Here is a 20371-nt window from a genome sequence, read left to right as displayed (position 1 = left end):
CTTTACCTACAGGAGGGCATTTTTAAACTGCTATAATGAGTGTATGCCTTATGATGACACACCCTTCCATATCTTTGTGTACGAAAATTCTTTCTATCAATATTGTAACTGTGACATTACATTACTTATTACCTACCAAACCAGATACCTACTGTCGTTTCATAGTCCTTTAAGAACCTTAAACAAATTATTCGAAATTTTTAATTCGCACTTTAATCAAAATTCGGAAAAAAACATTGTGAAGAAAAGAGATCTAGCCGTCCTCTAAGCTGGTAGGATTAGGTTATAATTTGACAATTCTATAATATACATAGCGTTATATTGTAGTTAGTCAAATTAAGCTTGTAAATAGGTATACAAAGCAATGGAACTCAATGTGGCGACATTTTTCGAAAGCCGTTAAGTTAATGAAAGTAACGAGTTGGTTTTCTCTTAATCGTAAAAAAAACATAATTGATGTAATAAAGTTACATTTAAGGTGTTTAATTTAATTAAAGAATTGTATTCAAAATTAATAAGTTAGATAATAAAATTTAGACACCTCTAGTTCCTTTGGATATTCTAATGAAAACTAAACTAAAAGAGGATATTTAACAGTTACTTAAATCTGTAAGATAGTATCATTCCTAAAGAATTGGTTCGTTTGATAAAGTTTCAGTCGTTTTTCTCAGTAACTGTACACTCAGATAACATCTATCGAAAACCGAGATAATTTGGAAACTTTCGCCCGTTTCCACGGCACCGTTTTATTATTATTATTGTAATCTCGTAAATGTAAATTCTTACTTGTGATCAATTAAAAGTAATAAGTTTTATTAAGGATGCCATTCATTTACTTTAATGGTTGCTTTTTATCGTAACTTCATTATAAATTGATCTTAGGTATTTTGTTAAATTCTGATATGTGTGGAAAATTCCGTCTTTAAAGTTTTGTGGAAAAACATTGCGTGGTCGTTTACAGCGGCGTACAAATTAGAAACGTTACTATTTGAAAGACACAACTTAAATATATCAAGTCTATGAAATTACTAATAGATCAAACTGGAATGCATTGCCTAAGCTGTTATCTAAGGTTTTTAATAGTTGTAACCTGTTAAATGGCGCAGTCGTAAAGGCTGCACTTTTCATTGTCAGCATACAAAGGGTAATAAATAAACAGCCTTATTGTGAAAAATTATCAATTGTCAAATGGTATATGTTGAAAATAAATAAAACTGTTAAATTTGTGATAATAATAATAGCAAACATATTAGCAAAAAGGTAAATCTTATTCTATTATATTTTATTTTGCTCATAAATTCTATTTGCAATTATGTTTGGCCATAGACTTATCGCCATAGTGAGCGCGCCTTAGGAATAGTTCGCCAAGTGAAAGTGAGTGTGTGTTGGTGTGTTTAGAGTGTGTGCACCGACGCACGCACACACGCAAGCGATGCGCCTGCGCTTTCCGACCTACAGGCTGATGCGGGGGTGAGAGCTTAGGAAGCTTTTCAGCTTGAGGAATAAAAGAAGACGGATCACAATCCATACAAAATTGCCCCACGTCCTATAACAATGTGACGTATCTCAAAAAAAAGATAAAAATGTTTAAAAAAATATGGCATACTCTCTAATTCATTTTTTTTACACCTTCATACGAAAAAAATGCTTTAAAAATTGTTCAGGCGCTGTTATGAAAACATCGTTCATAGAACTATGAATGGACTATTTTATTAAATTATTTTTTTGTTTGATAGGGTATACCTCACAGGTGGTCCCATAATCATCAGGTCAGGATCTGATGATGGAAACCCTGAGAAATTCAGGGCAACTTTTGAAAGTTGTAGGCATGCGCAGGATAAAAACTTGACTATAAGATGTATGTTTTATAACACTATGCAACAGTGAAGATTCGGAGCTAACCTGATGATGGAGACGAAAGAAGATCGAGGGAACTCGACAACTGAATATGTAAACTACCTCGTGTTTGGGCTTGTATTATTTGTATTGAATAGACCTTTGCAACAGAGAAGGTTTGGAGCTGATCCGATGATGAAGACCAGAGAAGGTCGGGGGGACTCGACAACAAAATATGTAAACTACCTCAGAAGTCGGTGTCTAATGGATGTACTTAAGTTTATATCCCCACCGACTTCTAGGCCGATGCTCCTAAGAATAGTTTTTTTTGGGAGTCTGTTTTATTTTATTGTAAAAAGTTTTTTTTTTTATTTTTGGCTTTTCAGTGACAAGCACAGTTGTCACTATCCGCATAAGTGGAAAGTTCTTATCAATACGAATAATATAAGCCCAAACACGTGGTAGTTCACATATTCAGTTGTCGAGTTCCCTCGCCCTTCTCTGGTCTCCATCATCAGATCAGCTCCAAACCTTCACTGTTGCAAAGGTCTATTCAATACAAATAATACAAGCCCAAACACGAGGTAGCTCACATATTCAGTTGTCGAGTTCCCTCGACCTTCTTTCGTTTCCATCATCAGGTCAGCTCCAAATCTTCACTGTTGCATATTGTTATAAGACATACACCTTATAGTCAAGTTTTTATTCTGCGCATGCCTACAACTTTCAAAAGTTGCCCTGAATTTCTCAGGGTTTCCATCATCAGATCCTGACCTGATGATTATCGGACCACCTGTGAGGTATACTCTATCAAACAAAAAAACAATTTAAAAAAATAGTCCATTAATAGTTCTATGAACGACGTTTTCATAACAGCGCCTGAACAATTTTTAAAGCATTTTTTTCATATGAAGGTGTAAAAAAAATGAATTAGAGAGCATGCCATATTTTTTTAAACATTTTTATCTTTTTTTTGAGATACGTCACATTGTTATAGGACGTGGGGCAATTTTGATCCATCTTCTTTGTTTTTTTTTTCACACACATATTAATTTTTATTGACTTTGCTGTAAAATATAGGAATATGTTGGAATAAATAATTAAATTAGGTGCAGTGTTGATTGGTATATTATTGTGATCTATGTCACATCACTTTTTCTTTGCCATTTTTTTTCTTTTTAACATTGTTTTTCTGAATACACATAGACAGAGAATAATTCCATCGTCGAAATATTAGAGATTATTTGAGAACACAAAACTCGAATTTTCTAGAACAAAACAACAAATGCAAAACTTAAAAACAACACACTGTATATCGCGGAAGCGTCAAACGCGGCCGGTGGCCGGCCTCGGCGCGGCTTTCTTATGGAAAACTGCGAGCTGGCTGCTGTTCGGCCTAATCCTCACACATCCAGCTGCCCCCTCACTAAACTGCCTCGTAGATCATATTTCAGCTAAAACGTCACATAAATGACAAACTGAATTTCAGTATAAGTGAAGTATTTTATGTCCAGTATTGTTAGAGAACTTTTGTTGGATAACTTTTAGGTTTTCCATTTTGAGGTTTCGCTTTTTTCAGGTGTTACCTCAGTTATATGAAAATGGTGTTATCTGTGTGTGTAATATTTTTAATGCCTACCTTTACGATTTACGTCAGAAATGTATGCCTCAATAAACCTTATTGATTACTATTTTGAAATTAATTGCTTACGTAGATATATATATATATATATATTTGTATATCTATGAATTGAATATAAATGATGATTATAAAGTCACAATCGTGCGTAATTACGGTGCACTACAATAATATATTTTCTACGGTTGAGTCAGAGCGACGTGCGATGAATTTCAAGTCGCATAGCGTTTAAAAGGAACACTTGTATTTTTTTCAATTTGATTAAATAAAAGAATAAGCATTACGTATTTTAATACAAAATTGAAAGGTATTTATAACTGGCCATTAATATTGAACTCAACTTCAATTCTCTTTTTACAACGAGATGATTTCAGACGTCATGAATATATTAAGTTAGGTATGATCCAACATTTGGATAAATAGTGTACCGCGAGACCGTATACAGACATTTTTATGCAAAACGCAAAATAAAGATGTCTTACGTATGATTTTATATCAAACCCTATACCTATATATTACAAGTGAAAAGTGGAATGTTTAGTGATGATTTTGGTATAGAACGTTACAAATCCATGTGAATAGATGATACGCACGTCCCGCAGTTACAAAATTGGGTTTATGGCTTTATATTCCCATTCAAGACTCCTAGGCCGAAAGATACATAAAACAGGTACCTACCTACAATTTGTATTGACGATTATTTGATTTCGATCTCCAATATAGATTTTGAAGTTTCAAAAGTTGGTTGCGATAGAGCAGTTATACGGTTTTCCAAACAGGACGGTATATAGGTTATTTCCTTACAGTGCAGTTAATTTGCCTAATTTATACAGCATTATGCGTTATTTCAGGCGCGCTGACACTACTCTGAATTTTGAGCAGCGCGTGCGCGAGATGCAATTGATATCCTTGAATAATATCTCACGTTAAGTTGTCGGCTGTATCTTGGAGACATCATTTGTTAAGAGTACTTTGGTGGTAATATTGGCTTCGATAGGTTTAAATGAGCCTGTATTTTCGATTTTGGAGACGTAAAAGTCTATTTCGAGAAATATTTAGTTACAATTACGAGGAGGTATAATCACAACAGCCACATTTTCGCAACGATCACATTTTTGCTAAAGGTATGTTATTTTCGTAATTTTTCCAACCCCAGTTATGAATTTTGTAACCTGAACCTTTTATTTGAATCGGTTCAGACTTTTTAGAGCGAAACAACACATAGGTAGTCTATTGCATTTTTTAAATTTGTTTGATTCTCTCTTTGCGCCGTAGTCGTGCTTATCTATCCTATGTCTGAGTAAAATCATATTTCGTTTACAAAACAAAGCTGAATATGATGATGATGATGATGATGTTCTCTCCTAGCCGATTATCGGCTACGGCGGCTGTTCTCATGTAAGGAGATTAGCCAACTGCGCAGGACATATTATAGTGCACGAGCATTTGCGCAGACACAGGTGCACTCACTATTCCTTAACTCTCATAGCCCGATGGGACGGCAATCCGACACGACCGGAAAGAGATCAGGCGCAGGACCGACATTTACGTGCTCTCCGATGCACGGGTGTATCAATCACCACCTTCCAGGCTCCGGGCTGCTATGTGAAAGTCTTCTAAAACCCACAAAGCGATTTCGGCCCGACTCGGGAATCGAACCCGAGACCTCGTGCTCAGCAGCCGCACTTGCGACAGCTAGACCAACGAGGCAGTAAAGCTGAATATATAACGACTACAATAACACTACCAACTACCAATAACTACTAATTGAAAGTCAAATGGTTTGTTTTGATTGCATTTCTTGCATTAGGTTATCTCTGAATTGAATTTGTTTATTTATGAAGCTTAGTTGCTAAGTTAACTAAACAATTAAATACATACCTACTGTGTAAAATATTTAAATATTTGTTAATCCAGTTAATGCAGAAAATGAACAAGAAAGTCTTCTTCTTCATAACGAAAGTAGAGTCATAGTGTCAAAGTGTTCTAAATTCCGCCTGAAAGTCCAAAGTCCTCCAAAGTCCTGGTTGGGGGTGTTTCGAAACTTCCAGACTCCGACCTGCGCTGAACGTTTCTCTAAAACTCACAATACTATATCCCTCGTGACCCAGGACCTTAAATTAGATCAACGAGACAGTACATGGGATAAGTATGTAGTTTCATCGTCACACATCCACAACAAAACCTTGATCGATGAATCTGTGCGGCTGCTAATAAGTGATCCTAATTATACTGTCACGTGAAAAAATTCACCTACGGGATAAGTATTATTTTGACGATTCACGCAGACGAAGTCGCGGGCAACAGCTAGTATTAAAATAAACTACCTGCGAGTTATGAGTATGACAGTTTTCATTAAAAAACACTGTAATTAAAACTAACGATGACATAACGTGCGTGTTAGGTTCACCGGCGACTCAAACCGAAGGAATGCGTTTTACTCGTCTCATCTGCTTTTACTTGGGAAAACCCAACCTGTAACTTCATCTCAAGTTAATTTTGTCGCAAAAAATATCGTAAAAACAAGGAGTACGTCGGCGGATCAGGAAGAGACTAGAGTCTAGACTTTCGCGAACCATATGGCTAGGCTTTATAAGCTTCACTAGGCAGAAATCTAGCCTCAATAGGCTTCAACCGACTGCCGGAAGTGTCTAATATACAGCACGTTTTCCATTTAACATAGTGCGGAAATGACGGTGACTGTAAATTAAAACTCAATCCAATTATCTATACAAATGTTATGAAGCGGAATTTATTGTTGTGTGTTTGTTATAAGGCTTCAGTACAGAATTGATTTGATACAATTTTCTGTTATTGGAAAGCTACATTTCTCCCATATAGCTTAGGCAATATTTTACCTGTGTACGTGAAAAAGTTCTCCGGGGACATGAATGAAACTGCTTTTTACAGCAATTACATAAATAAAACTATTAACTGCAATCACAAGCACTATTAAATAGACAATATTATAACTCGTATAAAATCGCGTGATACATCTCGTAAGAACATTCCGCAGTTAAAACAAACATCTAAATTATAATCAGCTCGTATGATTAGATCTCGCAAATCTCGGACATAATCCGTCACGTATTATATCACGTTGCGCGTGCGCTGCACCGATGCATTTCTCTCGCGCCCTCCCCCCGCCGCCCCGCCGCGCGCAGAGTGAATGCACTCTCGCTGGCTGTTATGTAAGTTTGCTCCTGCGCACCTCACGCACACACGCGCACCCACGCGACACTGCTCGCTGTGTGTGCGGGATTGTTAGTGTTTTTGTGTACGGATTATGAAAAGTCCATGCAGATTAGATTTTAATGCGCTGGGATTCTCGCGATAGAAAAACTCGGCTTCCTTACACTTTTCCGAGGATCCTTTGATGTTACACTGATCAACGTATGATACGGACTTTTCAATTTACTTTTTATTAAGATTAAGAAGTTTCACGTCGTAGTTTATATTTGGAACGTCGTACCTATCCTCAAAATTAAGTAAGAAGTTTGTAAATGCCGACCAGAACTTACATTACTATCGAAAATGTGTAAGTACCCAGCAGGCTTTTGTTTCGAAGTGGTTCGGCGACCATAGTCACCAGTTGTGCAGCAATGCAACGATTACGTAACCTAGGACAGATCTCTGCGGGGAGGGGAGGGGTGCCGAGTGAAAGTTAGCAGACACTAGCTATTATAAAAGTATGACTAGCAGCTAGTGCTTATATTTGCATATTTCTTTCATTATAAGTCTGTGGAAGTTTCAAGATTGGATGCTATCTTATAATTCTATGGCTCCCTTGACGATACTTTGGAAGCTGCAGCGGCTCCGCGCTTCTTTATTAAACATTATAGGTATCGTGTATAGAACCAATGCCGCTTTATCTTAGATGAGGTTTATAATATATAGATCTATGATGGAGCATAAAAATGTAGAAAACGATCATATATGAAAATAAATCAAACTCAAACTCAAAAACGTTTATTCAAATTAGGCTGATAAATCAGCACTTTTTGAACGTCAAAAACAAAAGACAGCCCCCAAAACGCCCGCCCTTCACCACTTCCTATGTGTTTCTACTGGGAAAAAGTGGCGCAACAAACTCCCTAGTGATAGGATAACTGAAGCCAGTCTATGTAAAAGTTAATATCCGAATGTGCGAGAAGCTGCTGGTGAACAGTCATTGGATAAATACTATTCTGAAGTCAGTTAGCATTAGCAATCAGCATTTTTCAAGTGCCCTCGTGGCTTTTGAATGCTTAGTTCACCAGGTTACTTTCCAGGTTTAAGGTTTAAACCTTAGTTCACTTTAATTATGATAACCTTAGGACAGAAATCTCCACATGTAGAGTAGGTTTACTTACTGAAATAAATTTAAAGCAGTCGTGGGAAAGGTTCGCGGATAATAACGGAGTCTAGCATGTGTGTCATAGGTATGTGTTCGTTACTTGTATTTACTTGTACGAGTTTATTTTTCTTATTATTACATTTTATCAACTATTCAAACTATTGCATTTCTATGCAGATAATTCTTCGCAAAGCCCATCCTACACGATCTCTTATGGTGTTTTCAATTTAAGCTGTCAATTTGTCTAAGTCAATATTCGTGTTTTACTTCGTGAAAAGCCATAAAAATTAATCAGACAGTATTTAGTGTAAATCTTAGTGTTCGTTGTTCTCCTAAATGAGCTGTTGTACTGAAGGACCGCTTTCCTCACAGGAACTGGTTAGAACTTTCTATCGGAGCGCATGCTCCTGTGAGCTTAGCGAAAACTTTCATCATTTTCAACAAAAAACAATAGATGAAGTGAAACATACATCGTTCGTTATCACCAAATACTTAATGTCATACCGTAGAGTGCCAGAAAAAGAACAGAAAATACTTAAATAACCAACCAAGAAAAAAACTGTTAGGTGCATCGGTCCAGAATTCGGGGTCTAGAGGATGCAGTTCGGTTTTATTTTTTTATACAAAGTGTATTTCTTAGTTGATTTTGGTTAATTTTTGTTTTGTTTCTTAGTTATTTTTTTTTCTTTTACCAAAAAAAATGAGATTTTGCAAGTAAAGGACTATTCTATGGAAACTTGCCACTTAACTTAGAGGCTATGCATACGGCCTTAAACCAAATAATAGGTTAACACATAAAATATAAACTCCCACACCACCACAGTACAACCAAGGGCTAACCAACAAATAACCTAATCCTCAGATAGAACCCATTACGTAAGGCATGTGGAGCCGTGAGAAGGAGAAATGCGGCAGATCTGCGCGCGCGCACCCCGGCTGCGCGGGCGCCGCTGCGGTTACGGTATGCCTTTACACTGGCTACATGTGTTTTGCAATTTATCTCTCACTCTAGATTACTTTGTTTGCACTTATACACATATTTGTTTGAAGTAGCTAACCATAAGAAGAAAAAAAGGTTTCTTTTGTCAGTTAATGGCAATAGTATCCGACAAAATGTTTATTCGTTTTTATTATAAATTTCTTTCTTATGCATGAAATTAAAATTCGTGTTTTTGAATGTGTGGAGATTTAAGGCTGTATTTTTCGTAGTATACACCTTGGGAACAAGACCAAATTGTACGCTTAGGCGATGTAAGTCAATGGATCAGTTTGGGCGACTGAAACAACGCAGGACAAATAGTAAAGGGGTCCTTCAAACAAATTCGCTCAAGTGTGTTTCGAGTACTTCGTGAGGTCTATTTTGAATCACAATAAACTCGGACCCCTCGGACTAGCTTATTGTCTTAGACCACTTCCTGACTTCTCTATCGTCAGAAGGTCTAGTGGTATGGTACCGTACTATTTTTTTTCTCTTTTATTTTTGATTTTAGTGATTCTATTTGATAACAGTTCTATATATACCTACCTCTAAATACACATACAGTATTTTCCACAAGCACAATACAATTGGCAACACATTAATTGGTACATTTTAGACCCCAAAGGTTGTCAGGAACTTAGTGTGAAGGATGTTAGCTAATATTGGCAACAATGATGATTTTAAGTTTTATTTTGTTTACGTGCTTACTTGTAACAAAATAGATATAGCTATCAAATCTTCTCTCATTGATGGGCTATAGTTCGGCCATTCAGAGAATGCGTTCCTGACACGTCGCGATTGAACTGACGACGTAACTTTGCAATGGCGTTGCAGTTACGATAAAAATATTTTTGCTGGTTGTTTACCGTTTTAACAATTGAGGAGCATTAAAACAATATTATTATATCAATAATCAATGAATGTTATTACGTCGTCAGTTCAATCGCGACGTGTCAGGAACGCATTCTCTGAATGGCCGAACATTAATATTTTTAACAATACCGGAATTACTGTAATGTAATTCATGCATGTCTAAAATCACAATACCTTAGTTGTTACCTTATAAAACACTTAAAGACATAACGAAAAAGTAGTTAAACCCGTCCACGAACTTCATAAGGTTAAGCAACGAGCCGTTCCTCTGTTCGTAAACTATCAGTTACACGTTTGTTGTACTTGTGACGTTTCGTAACTGGTAGCTTGACACGTTCGGAGCGTGTCGTATGTGTCATGTGTTAATTAATATTTGTAAATTAAACTTTACTTACGGTAAGAAATGCGAATGTGAGTTTGTTACGTTTTCACGGTAAACTGATGAACCGATTGCGATGACATTTGGTCCTGGGACAGAAGACAGTTACAGGATAGGGCTAGTTAAGGATTCATTTCATAGAGGTGTCAACATTAATAATAAGTTATTTGTGAAACGTTTCGTACTTTTCCATCAAATCAGTAAAACTGGAAAATTCTGATCATTTGAATTGACTTTCGCAATTCTGATTACACTTTGACTACCTCAATATATCACCTACTAAACACCCAGAAGGCAATCATAAAAACTTAACAAAAGTACAATAATAACAGTGATTAATCTCAACTAACTGGTAAGCAGTGGATAGTCGTGGACTCGTGATCAATATATCGTGGCACGAGGACGCCGCGACTGTGGCGATGCATGGCTGATATCAGCGCAGTCGCGAAACAAGGGCATTGTCACCTGTCAATTGGATACTTTATTGTTTTGGGAACTTATGATGCGAAAAGCTTTAGCTCTATTTATACTAACATTTTTGTATCCTAAAGACTCCAAAACTACTGAACTCATTTGTGAAATTATTTCAGTGTGGGAAGCTCCTCTTTCCCCGGATTTATTTTTTTGTATAAGGGAATCATTTTCCATGAGACGTGGGAGACGCTGCGGGAAACAGCTCGTTAGAAATAAAAGCAATGAAAAAGGAGTAAGTAAGCATAAATGACCTGCGAAATTAACTAGATTCCTTAGTCTGTATTCATATTTCCATGTGGCTGTTTAATCCGAGCTCAGGATTAGCCTTCCTGAAGAGTACCAAACATCATGATTTTAAGGATCCTAAAGGTAGACCACTTTCTGGCACTTGTAATATTCTAAGTGCTGCTCCCCTCATCGCTGCCACTGTAGTGAGGCTGTCACCAGCCTCGGACACCACGGCCTGTCGTGCAGCCGTAGTGCGGGCCGTATTGCGCGGCATGCAAACATCAATGACATTATACGTCGAGCTCTTGTTGCCGTCGGGGTACCAGCTTGCTTGGCACGCGACGACGGTAAGAGACCAGACGGCATGTCGTTATTCCCTTGGAAGATGGGTAGGCCTTTAGTATGGGACGCAACCTGTGTCGATACTCTTGCGCCATCACACCTTCCAAGTTCTGCGTGCGGTGCTGCTGCTGCCGCTGCGGCTGCGGAGAACCTCAAGCGGCGGAAATATAGTGGCCTTATCGGAAACTATATTTTCGAACCGTTTGGGGTTGAAACCCTCGGGTCGTGGGGTCCGAATGCCCACATTCTATTTAAAGATCTCTCTAGGCGGCTGGTTGACGCTTCTCGTGACCTGAAGGCTGGCTATTACCTCGGACAAAGAATCAGCATGGCGATCCAACGAGGTAATGCTGCCAGCCTCTTGGGCATGCTCCCAGTTGACAGCGATGGGGACGAATTTTTTGACGCTTTTTAGTTGTTTGTTTTACTAGGATAGTTTTTGATATTTTTTGTTAATATGTATTGTAAATATCTATGTAATCAAGAAAAGTTTTACAATCTTGTCAATGTTAAAATCTATATGGTTTCTAAGTTGAAGATATTGTGACATAACCTTACGTTTCCGACTTTAGAAAACGAAACAAATTGAGCATAAAATTTATAGAGATATCAGTTTTACAAAATAGCAGGGACAAAGTGAAAATTGTGAAATAAGTACTATTGTAAGTTATCGCCCAGTCTATGAATCAGTATCTGTAAGATAAAGCCTGATCTAGGCCAACAAAGTGGCTTTCCACTCGTTAATGTACACAAAAACCATTAGGACTATGACAATAATGTAATAAATATATCAAAGGAAAATTGTCGGCACTACTGTTTTAGATACCAACCAATAGCCATTCCTAATATTCTATCTGTATTTTGTTTTGCTTACTAGAGATAGTTATGTCATTTCTAGTAAGCATATGTCAGAATCGGTCAGGCGAATATTGGAAATGTCCGTTAGTGACCTAACTTCTTCTAGACAGATTTAGTTCTAACTTAGAATGTTCACCTATATTTCAATAGATTTCTGAATGGTTTGAAGATATTTGGACCCGGACAGCCACCTGGCTATCTGTGAAAATAAAATCAGCTCAGACTTTCATGTATTTTCAAGTACAAGCACTGTTTCTGAATGATAATGTATCTATAATAAATATAAGCTAGTTCTAACAAGACCACACCAAAAGAAAATAAAAAAAACCAAGTGAATCGTTATAAATTGCAACCTTTCATATTTCAGAGTTATTTTTTCTGCATGAACTAAAAATACGTACAATTGCTTTGTCTGTGGTTTACATAGGCCTATGCAGTTGTATGCACATTTTCAGCCGATATAGGAAAAATAAAGCAATGCGTGTGACTCACATAGTGTAACAACAATTGCACTGCGATAAATATATTTATTGCAATTCCGCATTATACCAGCTAACCACTGTTGCATTTTTGTAATACATACTTTACACTTCTCATTGTATTAAATACATTTAATAATGTTACTTATTTCAGTGTTATTATGTTAACTATGTATAGAATTATGTTGAGATCTATTTGTAATGTTAACCTTGATTTTGGAGCTTTTATTTATATAATAATGATAACTGTCACTTCGGCAATTAAGTTTTATTCTTTTTCAATTGTTTAATTGACAAATCCTTTATTTGTTTTTCCTGATACTGACTGCTGTTGAGTAGCTCTTCTTCCATTGTATGTGCAGTCGTGACTAAGAACCTGCAATTTTATGATATGTAGAACTGAAAATAAATGGATGATTTAAAATAATATATTCCAAAAAATTACCTGTCATTCAGACCACGTAACAAGCTGCCAGCGGTACTACCAATAGCTGTCAAATTCGTTCATATTTGATCATCGACCACATAATGGTGACCTCACACGAGCCTCACTCGTGTGAGTGTGGAGCGACCTTTACCAAGGCCCGCGGTGCGATAAACTTTCGTAATTAAATTTGCAACTGCACGCACATATCTTGACGTTTGGCATACACCAACTATTGTAAAAATAGCCTTAAAATGTATGGAGTCAATTGAATTGGATATGCATTTGCCTAAAAATGCCTAGGCCGTCGCAACTGACCTCTACGCAATGATTTTCAGTAATACGGTTAAACTATTGTTGGGCCGACATGGTTGTTTAAAAATGTAAATGTGACTGTATTTTTAGTGCAGTTTTTCATCTGTTTGCGTTTTCCTTGTCTGCATAATGAAAGTGGAACTTGTTATTTATAATAATGTTTATTGCAGCGAAAGTCGAATTTCAGAGCTTTCTGTTTATGCTAGATTCTCTGTGTATATAGGCATTTTAACTCCGGTACGATGTCAAACCATTCGAACGCCTGTAACAAAAAGATGGCGGATAATTCTCGATTCTAATTAAACAGATTGTATTCAATTCTTCCTTCCTTGTTATTAAGATTTACATTTAAAATTAAAATCTGCAAAACTTTTTTACGATTGAACTTGACATTTGTTAAAATCAAGGAGTGTTATTGGCGTGACCACTTGAAGATAACCTCCAAATCGGCTGTCAGGGTTGAGATGATGATGGCCACAGATGGAGTTGCAGATAGCCGAGAATTCGATGACTATCTACGGTCACGCAGACATGCTAGTATTGGAGTTTGATTTATAATGTACTGGATTGGTTGTGCCCTTTCATTTAATTTTGAAAATTAGAGAGGCATAATTATGGTCTTAAATATCTGTCTATTTAATAATCAATTGGTATCTTAACTGAATTATTTATCATTAGGACAGCATACGTACATTTATTAACCGTTCATCTAGTAATTCAATAACTCAACGAAAGTGTTCAGGAGTGGGCGAAAATAAATGTAACCATATCAAAAGAATTTACTATCGTATCCACGAGGAAATTAATTTGAAACGAAAGAAGCTTACAACTCAATAAGGACGCTTTTCGTGGAAACCATAAACAAATCAATTGGAAAAGCAATCGATCACTGAAAAGGCTTTATATCGATGTCGCTGACGTTGGAACCACTAAATATAACCTCATTGTGAGCGAGGGTGAATGAAACGGGATCGATAGGCCTTGTTCGGTGTTACGCGGTGGCCTCGATACCCGCCGCTCTGAAGGGGCGGGTGCAAAGGTCACTATAATCGTTCACTACCGGCCTCCGACGATTCAAGTGGATTTTGCTAAACTTGAGGTTTGTGGTCGTGAAAAGGTTGTCAAAAGATTTTTTTTATATGTTACGATATTTACTGTATTTTAATGTTTCAGTAGAACAGGGTATGAGAGCATTATGTTTCATTGGCGTATCTGCATTACTATGTTACGTTAATTGAGAACATCTTGTTCGCTGAAACGCTTCAAATTAATCCATATCTTGTAATTCCAAGATCATCACTTAACAAATTGTTTAAGGCAGCATATTGTTGTTTTTTTAATTAATAGTATCACTACAATACAAAGTCAGAGTGACGCAGTTTGGCGGGAAAAGAATTCACCTTGAAATGACGCGCTTCCCGCGCTGCGACCTCGCTGGCGGCCGCGAACGTTCGGCCCGCTTCGGAAGCGTTCGGCCAACTTCGTTGATTGTCGATGCTCTTCGGCGCCGCTCGGGTGTCCTCGCTACGAATCGGGTGGTGTTCATTTTAATTGGTTTGAGATTAGTTTGTGTTTATTCGAATTAGTTTGGTTATTTCATTTTAGGATATGTATTTTCCTTTACAGGGCTATATAAATAACCTTTTTACGCTTTCAAGGTACCCTTTAAAGCTTCAAGATATCATTTTAATCATATCATCCTCCGAGCCTTTTCCCAATCATGTTAGGGTCGGCTTCCAGGCTAACCGGATTCAGCTGAATACCAGTGCTTTACAAGAAGCGACTGCCTATCTGACCTCCTCAACCCAGTTACCCGGGCAACCCGATACCCCTTGGTTAGACTGGTGTCAGACTTACTGGCTTCTGACCACCCGTAACGACTGCCAAGGATGTTCAATGACAGCCGGGACCTCAGTTTAACGTGCCATCCGAAACACAGCCAATGGTGTCTAAGATATAGTTAGAAAGTACATACAAACTAGAAAAGTTGCATTGGTACTTGCCTGACCTGGGATCGAACCCGCGCCCTCATAGGTACTTGAGAGGTTGGTCCTTTACCCACTAGGCCACCACGACTTTTTCAAGATATAATTTTAATCAATACGATATATATGTTGATTTTCACTAATTAATGTAAAAATGATTAATATCTTCGGGGATTTCCATTTTCTCGTCAGTTTTTGCGATCGACTGACCAGTTGCTGACATTAATTGGTGTTATTACGTTTCATAAATCTGCGTAAATAAGTATCGCGATTTACAATTTGCTGTATTCGAAAGTGCACTCACAAATAAAGTGAAGGCTATGAAACGATATGCGTCAGATAAATTATTATACCTATGTAGATGAATGTGAAAATTTTGGAAATTTCTAGTTTTTTTTGTGTAGGTATGTATGTACCTTTTGGACATGTATAATATAAGTTTTTGTAAGTGATGGGACACCTGGAACTGACCACTTTCATCAACTGGATCCTGTAGGAGCGAAGGTGTCAGTGCGATCGTTTAAGAAAGCAGGTCTTAATTTATTATTTCTTAAGACAATTTTTTAGTTTGCCTAGGAAATAGACGCACAGAAGCAAAGTGCATATGCATCTTCTTCTCATCCTTTCTGTTTGTGCACTTTTCAGTTTATATATTTCATTTTTTTTCAGACACAAAGCAGAACAATAACAATGCCTTGAGACTTTAGGTTTCATTCAGGGAAAAGGGTAGGTAACTTTTTATTAACTACAACTTACACCGGACCGATCATTAATTGGTTTTTTATTTCTTTCTTAACTTTCCATACGCTGAAATTGTTCTTAAAAGTACTTAAGATGAAGGCCATTGGGAACATAAACTGGCCTGAACAAAAACCTACTTCAGAAAACTATTAATAATAGGCCCATTATGTAATGAGTCCTTTCTGGTCCTGACAGGCGATTCGATGAAAAAGAGGAGCCAAAAGCAATTGATTGAACGAGCTCCGCGCTTTCGTTCCGCAGCGCTAACCGCTTGACCCAATTTCTTAAATCCACAACCATTTCAGGGTTTGACAATGATAACACTAGTTGGAGCAGTCATAAAAATATACGCGAGCATCCATCGGTTGACGGGGGCGCGGTTGTGCGGCAGTTCAGTGACTCGTGGGCCGCCGCACCGAGCGGACGTACGTGCACGCTCGTCTCTTATCCTCAACACGTTACGAACGCAACCTTCAGCGTGGAACTGTATTTTGAAATTGTGTGTGCTCTCAATTTGAAAATTATCTGACAGTGACAGGAGTGTTGCCAGTGTTTTTGAGGAATTCTGCAAGATTTCCTTTTGGATGAAACTGATTTTATTGTAATATTTTGATTTTTTATTATTGTGTGCATGTGGAAGGATCAGTGAACCTTTGGATTGCGATTTGGACTTGGTAAGTAGTAATTCTTGCTTCTTGTTCTTCTGCTTTGGAACAAATTACATGTAAAATTGTATTTAAACAGCATAAACACTTAAACAAACAAAACTGAACTGATACAGCAACAAAGTTCACAACACTTACAAACTGTACATGAATAGGCTGAAAAGGCGGCCTTTTAATGCTACTCACAATACTTGCAACAATGTACACAAACACTTAAGATAACAACCGTAACTTACTAAAATAATCTTGAAAAAAAAACTCGCAAATATTTTTCAGAGATAAAGCCTGAGCTTTTGTTAAAAATAAACAGTAAATTGCTTTGATTTGCGAACCTTCAATTCAGTTTCGAAAAAGATCTATAAATTGAAAGTAAAAATAATATTCTAGCTCAGAACCGAGCACGCTTACTTTCATTGCTCCGATTTTTTGTCGCAAATAGATTTGCATCGTAAATATTTTCTTTTTAATGTATTTTGTATTGAAAATAGTTTATATAATGTTTCAGTTAATGGAGCAGTGATCACAAAAGCATGGCCCTGAATTGAATGGGCACGTAAATGACATAATTTGACCACGTTAGGCCGTGTGGATCCAACGTGGTCAGATGGATTTAAAGACTGAAAAAAAGCCTATGTACATAGTCTTCAATAGTTAAAGTTTTTTGTGATATAAGGACAGCCCAATAGGTCTGGTAAAATTAAAGATTAATACAAAATTAACTGCAGGTTCTATTCTGTTTACTGCTATGATGAGTTTTGCGTGAAATCGTCCAAATTGATTTGTTTTCTATCAGAACTTTCGCCGCTTTGGATATTTCCATATATATTACTATATTAGGTATTACTATAATCAAGATATTCATAACATGTTATTTACAAATTGTAATCAAAACAATCCTATATTCTGGGCTGCTTTCAATGTTTTTTTTTTTATTAGATGAGATTTTCTTGTAGGGGTTTTCAGTGGTATAAATTTATTTATTCTAGCTTTCAAGGGTAATACTATTTCCCTATGACATAATATCATACATTACCAATTCATTCTTAATTAAAAGCATGAGGAATTTCCTAAAGACATACAATTTAAGTATTTCCAACTCATTGTTTCCTCATTTAAAAAGTAAATAAGTTATTCTTTCAAAGCTTTTAACATAATTGTAAGAGCAATTGAAATCACAAGTAAATATTTAGACAGATCTACCATACTGGGAATCGGGCGACGTAGGCGTCTCACGAAACTGTTACGTATCGAAGTTATTACGCAGTTTCGGTTATTATTTACGTTTCCCTGTAATACCTGATCTCACCATCAATATAACGACATCCATAACTTCATACTTTATGATTATAAATCTGTGTATCTCGTCATCTGGTCTAACTGGATTCAGAAATTACAGATTCGATATCATTTAATACAGATCACGTTCCAAAGAAATTGCGTGTCCCAGCTACTGTCTTTTGTTTTTACGATGTGGTAAGAACTAAGAGAGTAGACTTGACATAAGGCCAGGGGTGCAATTACTCATAATATGCCGAAAAGCTGTGGCCAGTGACTGTACCTGCCAGCACACGTAGCGACCTTGTGTACAGGCATTATCTAAGCTAAGTATTGCGCAGTTATGAAAATGTTTCTGTCGAAAACATCGCCTCTTTATTTTTTTCAGGTGATCTATTTGTGTGCATTGTCACGGGATATGCATGTCTGTTGTTACTGTTACTGTTACAGCCTTTTTATCGTCCCACTGCTGGGCACAGGCCTCCTCTCACATGGAGAAGGATTGAGCATTAATCACCACGCTTGCTCAATGCGGGTTGGTGATTACAGACTTTATAGTCCAGGTTTCCTCAAGATGTTTTCCTTCACCTTTATATCAGCCATTGGTGTCTAAGATATACTTAGAAAGTACATACAAACTTAGAAAAGTTGCATTGGTACTTGCCTGACCTGGAATCGAACCCACGCCTTCATACTCGAGAGGTTGGTTCTTTACCCACTAGGCCACCACGACTTTTTTATGTGTATTTTTTATGTATGTCTGTTGTTATAAGAGAAAAACAGCTTACAAGATTAGTTTATAGTATTTTTGGAGCTATATGTATTTGTGATAGGCTGTGTTCTGAAAAACACTTTTAGGTGACGTCATAAAAGTTAAAATTCCTTGAAAAATGCTTTGAAAAAGACACAAATAATGCAAATAAATTCATCTTGGCTGTCGTTTCTCACTACAAGAACAATCTTGCAAATAACACTGCTGTTCGCTTGGAAATTTTGATATATTGCACAATAAATAATTCCTTAGTACGCAGCATTTTCTTGGCGATGAGTAATGTAACCTCCAAAACTAACCGACGAAGCTACGGGGAAACGGAACGTTTATTTAAATGTTGCGCATGAGCATCATTGTTATGGCTTTATAAACACCAATACAATAGTTACAGGGTTGGAAAAATCACTATAATGCTGTCCCTTTAATTTAACACATGATCCATAGAGCCCGAAATATGTTCATAAAATACCATAGATACATGGAGGTCATAAAGTAAGTGCGCCTCTTTTCTGAAGATCAAAGCGTTCTTTAAGCGAACACTTCCTGAATAACACAACAAGTATTACAACAACAAACAATAGCAACTATTATAGCTATTATAAAATCACGGAACATGGCGCCCTAGTATCGATAAGTTATCAGCGGCCTTGCGTTTATCTGAGCACTGCTCATCTGCTCACGTGGGCTGATTGTTTCAAGAGCATTCAGCTAACTGGGTAAATTGCGAATCATCTTGTACTGGGTTCTTGCGATTTTACGAAATTAGTCCAAAATGGTCTTGAACCAACTAGCCCTACAGTTGGATTAAGATAATTTTAGACCTGTGTATCTCTATTTTAAAGTCTGGCGAAATCATTAGCCCTTTTGACGTAAAGGAATGTGAACTTAAGTTCGCTTGTAATAGGCATAGGTTGTTTAGAATTAAACTCCGGGTGAAATTGGAAGAGTTAACACCATATCTTTATATTTGGGAATATAAAAAATGTGGTGTAAACTGGCCTAGTTAACTTTCCTTGAAGAGAGGACGGAATCGGTCATCAAGATATGAAAGTAAGGATAAATTTCGTTGTAGCTAATGCAATGTCAAGTAAAATCCTTGCTAATATAATAAAATGATAAGAATGTGTTGCTTTCCCGATGAAGCGGCTGAAGCGCTTTAGATGCTGACAATGAAGATTGATTGATATATAGAGATATGGCAGGAACTGAGAAAGAAGGTACTGCAACGCATATAGTTGACACTAAAATGCTTTTCTGATGGGAAGTCCATCCATCCATTATTTGCTTATTATTATTACCATGGGATATGTAAGGAATTAAGAAAGATTTTTTGCTTATTGTTTTAAAGTTTCTAAAGCTCGAAACCTGGCACCACAATTCCATAATATATTCGGCATCTATAAACAAAGTTGCAATCAACATCATAAACATTTATGTTCATATCGTAAGGCTATTTCTTATGACAGCTTTAGTTTTACCTTTCAAAACTAGATTTGCGAACAATGCGGCCTGATTTTTCTGCATTTATATGTTAGCTTTACAATATTCTTCCTATTCCATATTTTTCTCATCATAATGTATTTCAGGGCTACTTACCATTATTATATTTGTAATATATCTTTCATGAGTCATTTAATTTTGACTATTTTGTTAACCCCTGTCTTTTTCATAAGGTTTGGACCATTCCAATTATAGACCAGATTCCCAGAGCAAATGGATGGGAGTGTAACATGTTTGTTTCCATGGCAACGCAGCACCGGCGTATGGTTTG

The 20371-nt window shown here is 36.9% G+C and overlaps 1 protein-coding gene across 3 annotated transcripts in view; it reads left to right on the top strand.

Moving 5' to 3' along the window:
* Positions 1–16292: 16292 nt before the first annotated feature.
* The window catches only part of LOC124638818 (ecdysone-induced protein 74EF), a 208524-nt gene continuing 204445 nt past the window's right edge, over positions 16293–20371 (top strand). For all 3 annotated transcript variants that reach the window (XM_047175939.1, XM_047175948.1, XM_047175931.1), the window contains exon 1: positions 16293–16562. The gene's annotated coding sequence lies outside the window, so the exon portion shown is untranslated. The remainder of the gene's footprint in view (positions 16563–20371) is intronic.

This window comes from Helicoverpa zea, chromosome 2 (genome assembly GCF_022581195.2).
Source record: "Helicoverpa zea isolate HzStark_Cry1AcR chromosome 2, ilHelZeax1.1, whole genome shotgun sequence".
Lineage (NCBI taxonomy): Eukaryota > Metazoa > Arthropoda > Insecta > Lepidoptera > Noctuidae > Helicoverpa > Helicoverpa zea.
Note: the sequence above shows the minus strand (reverse complement) of the source record. Positions and strands in the feature narration are given on the sequence as shown.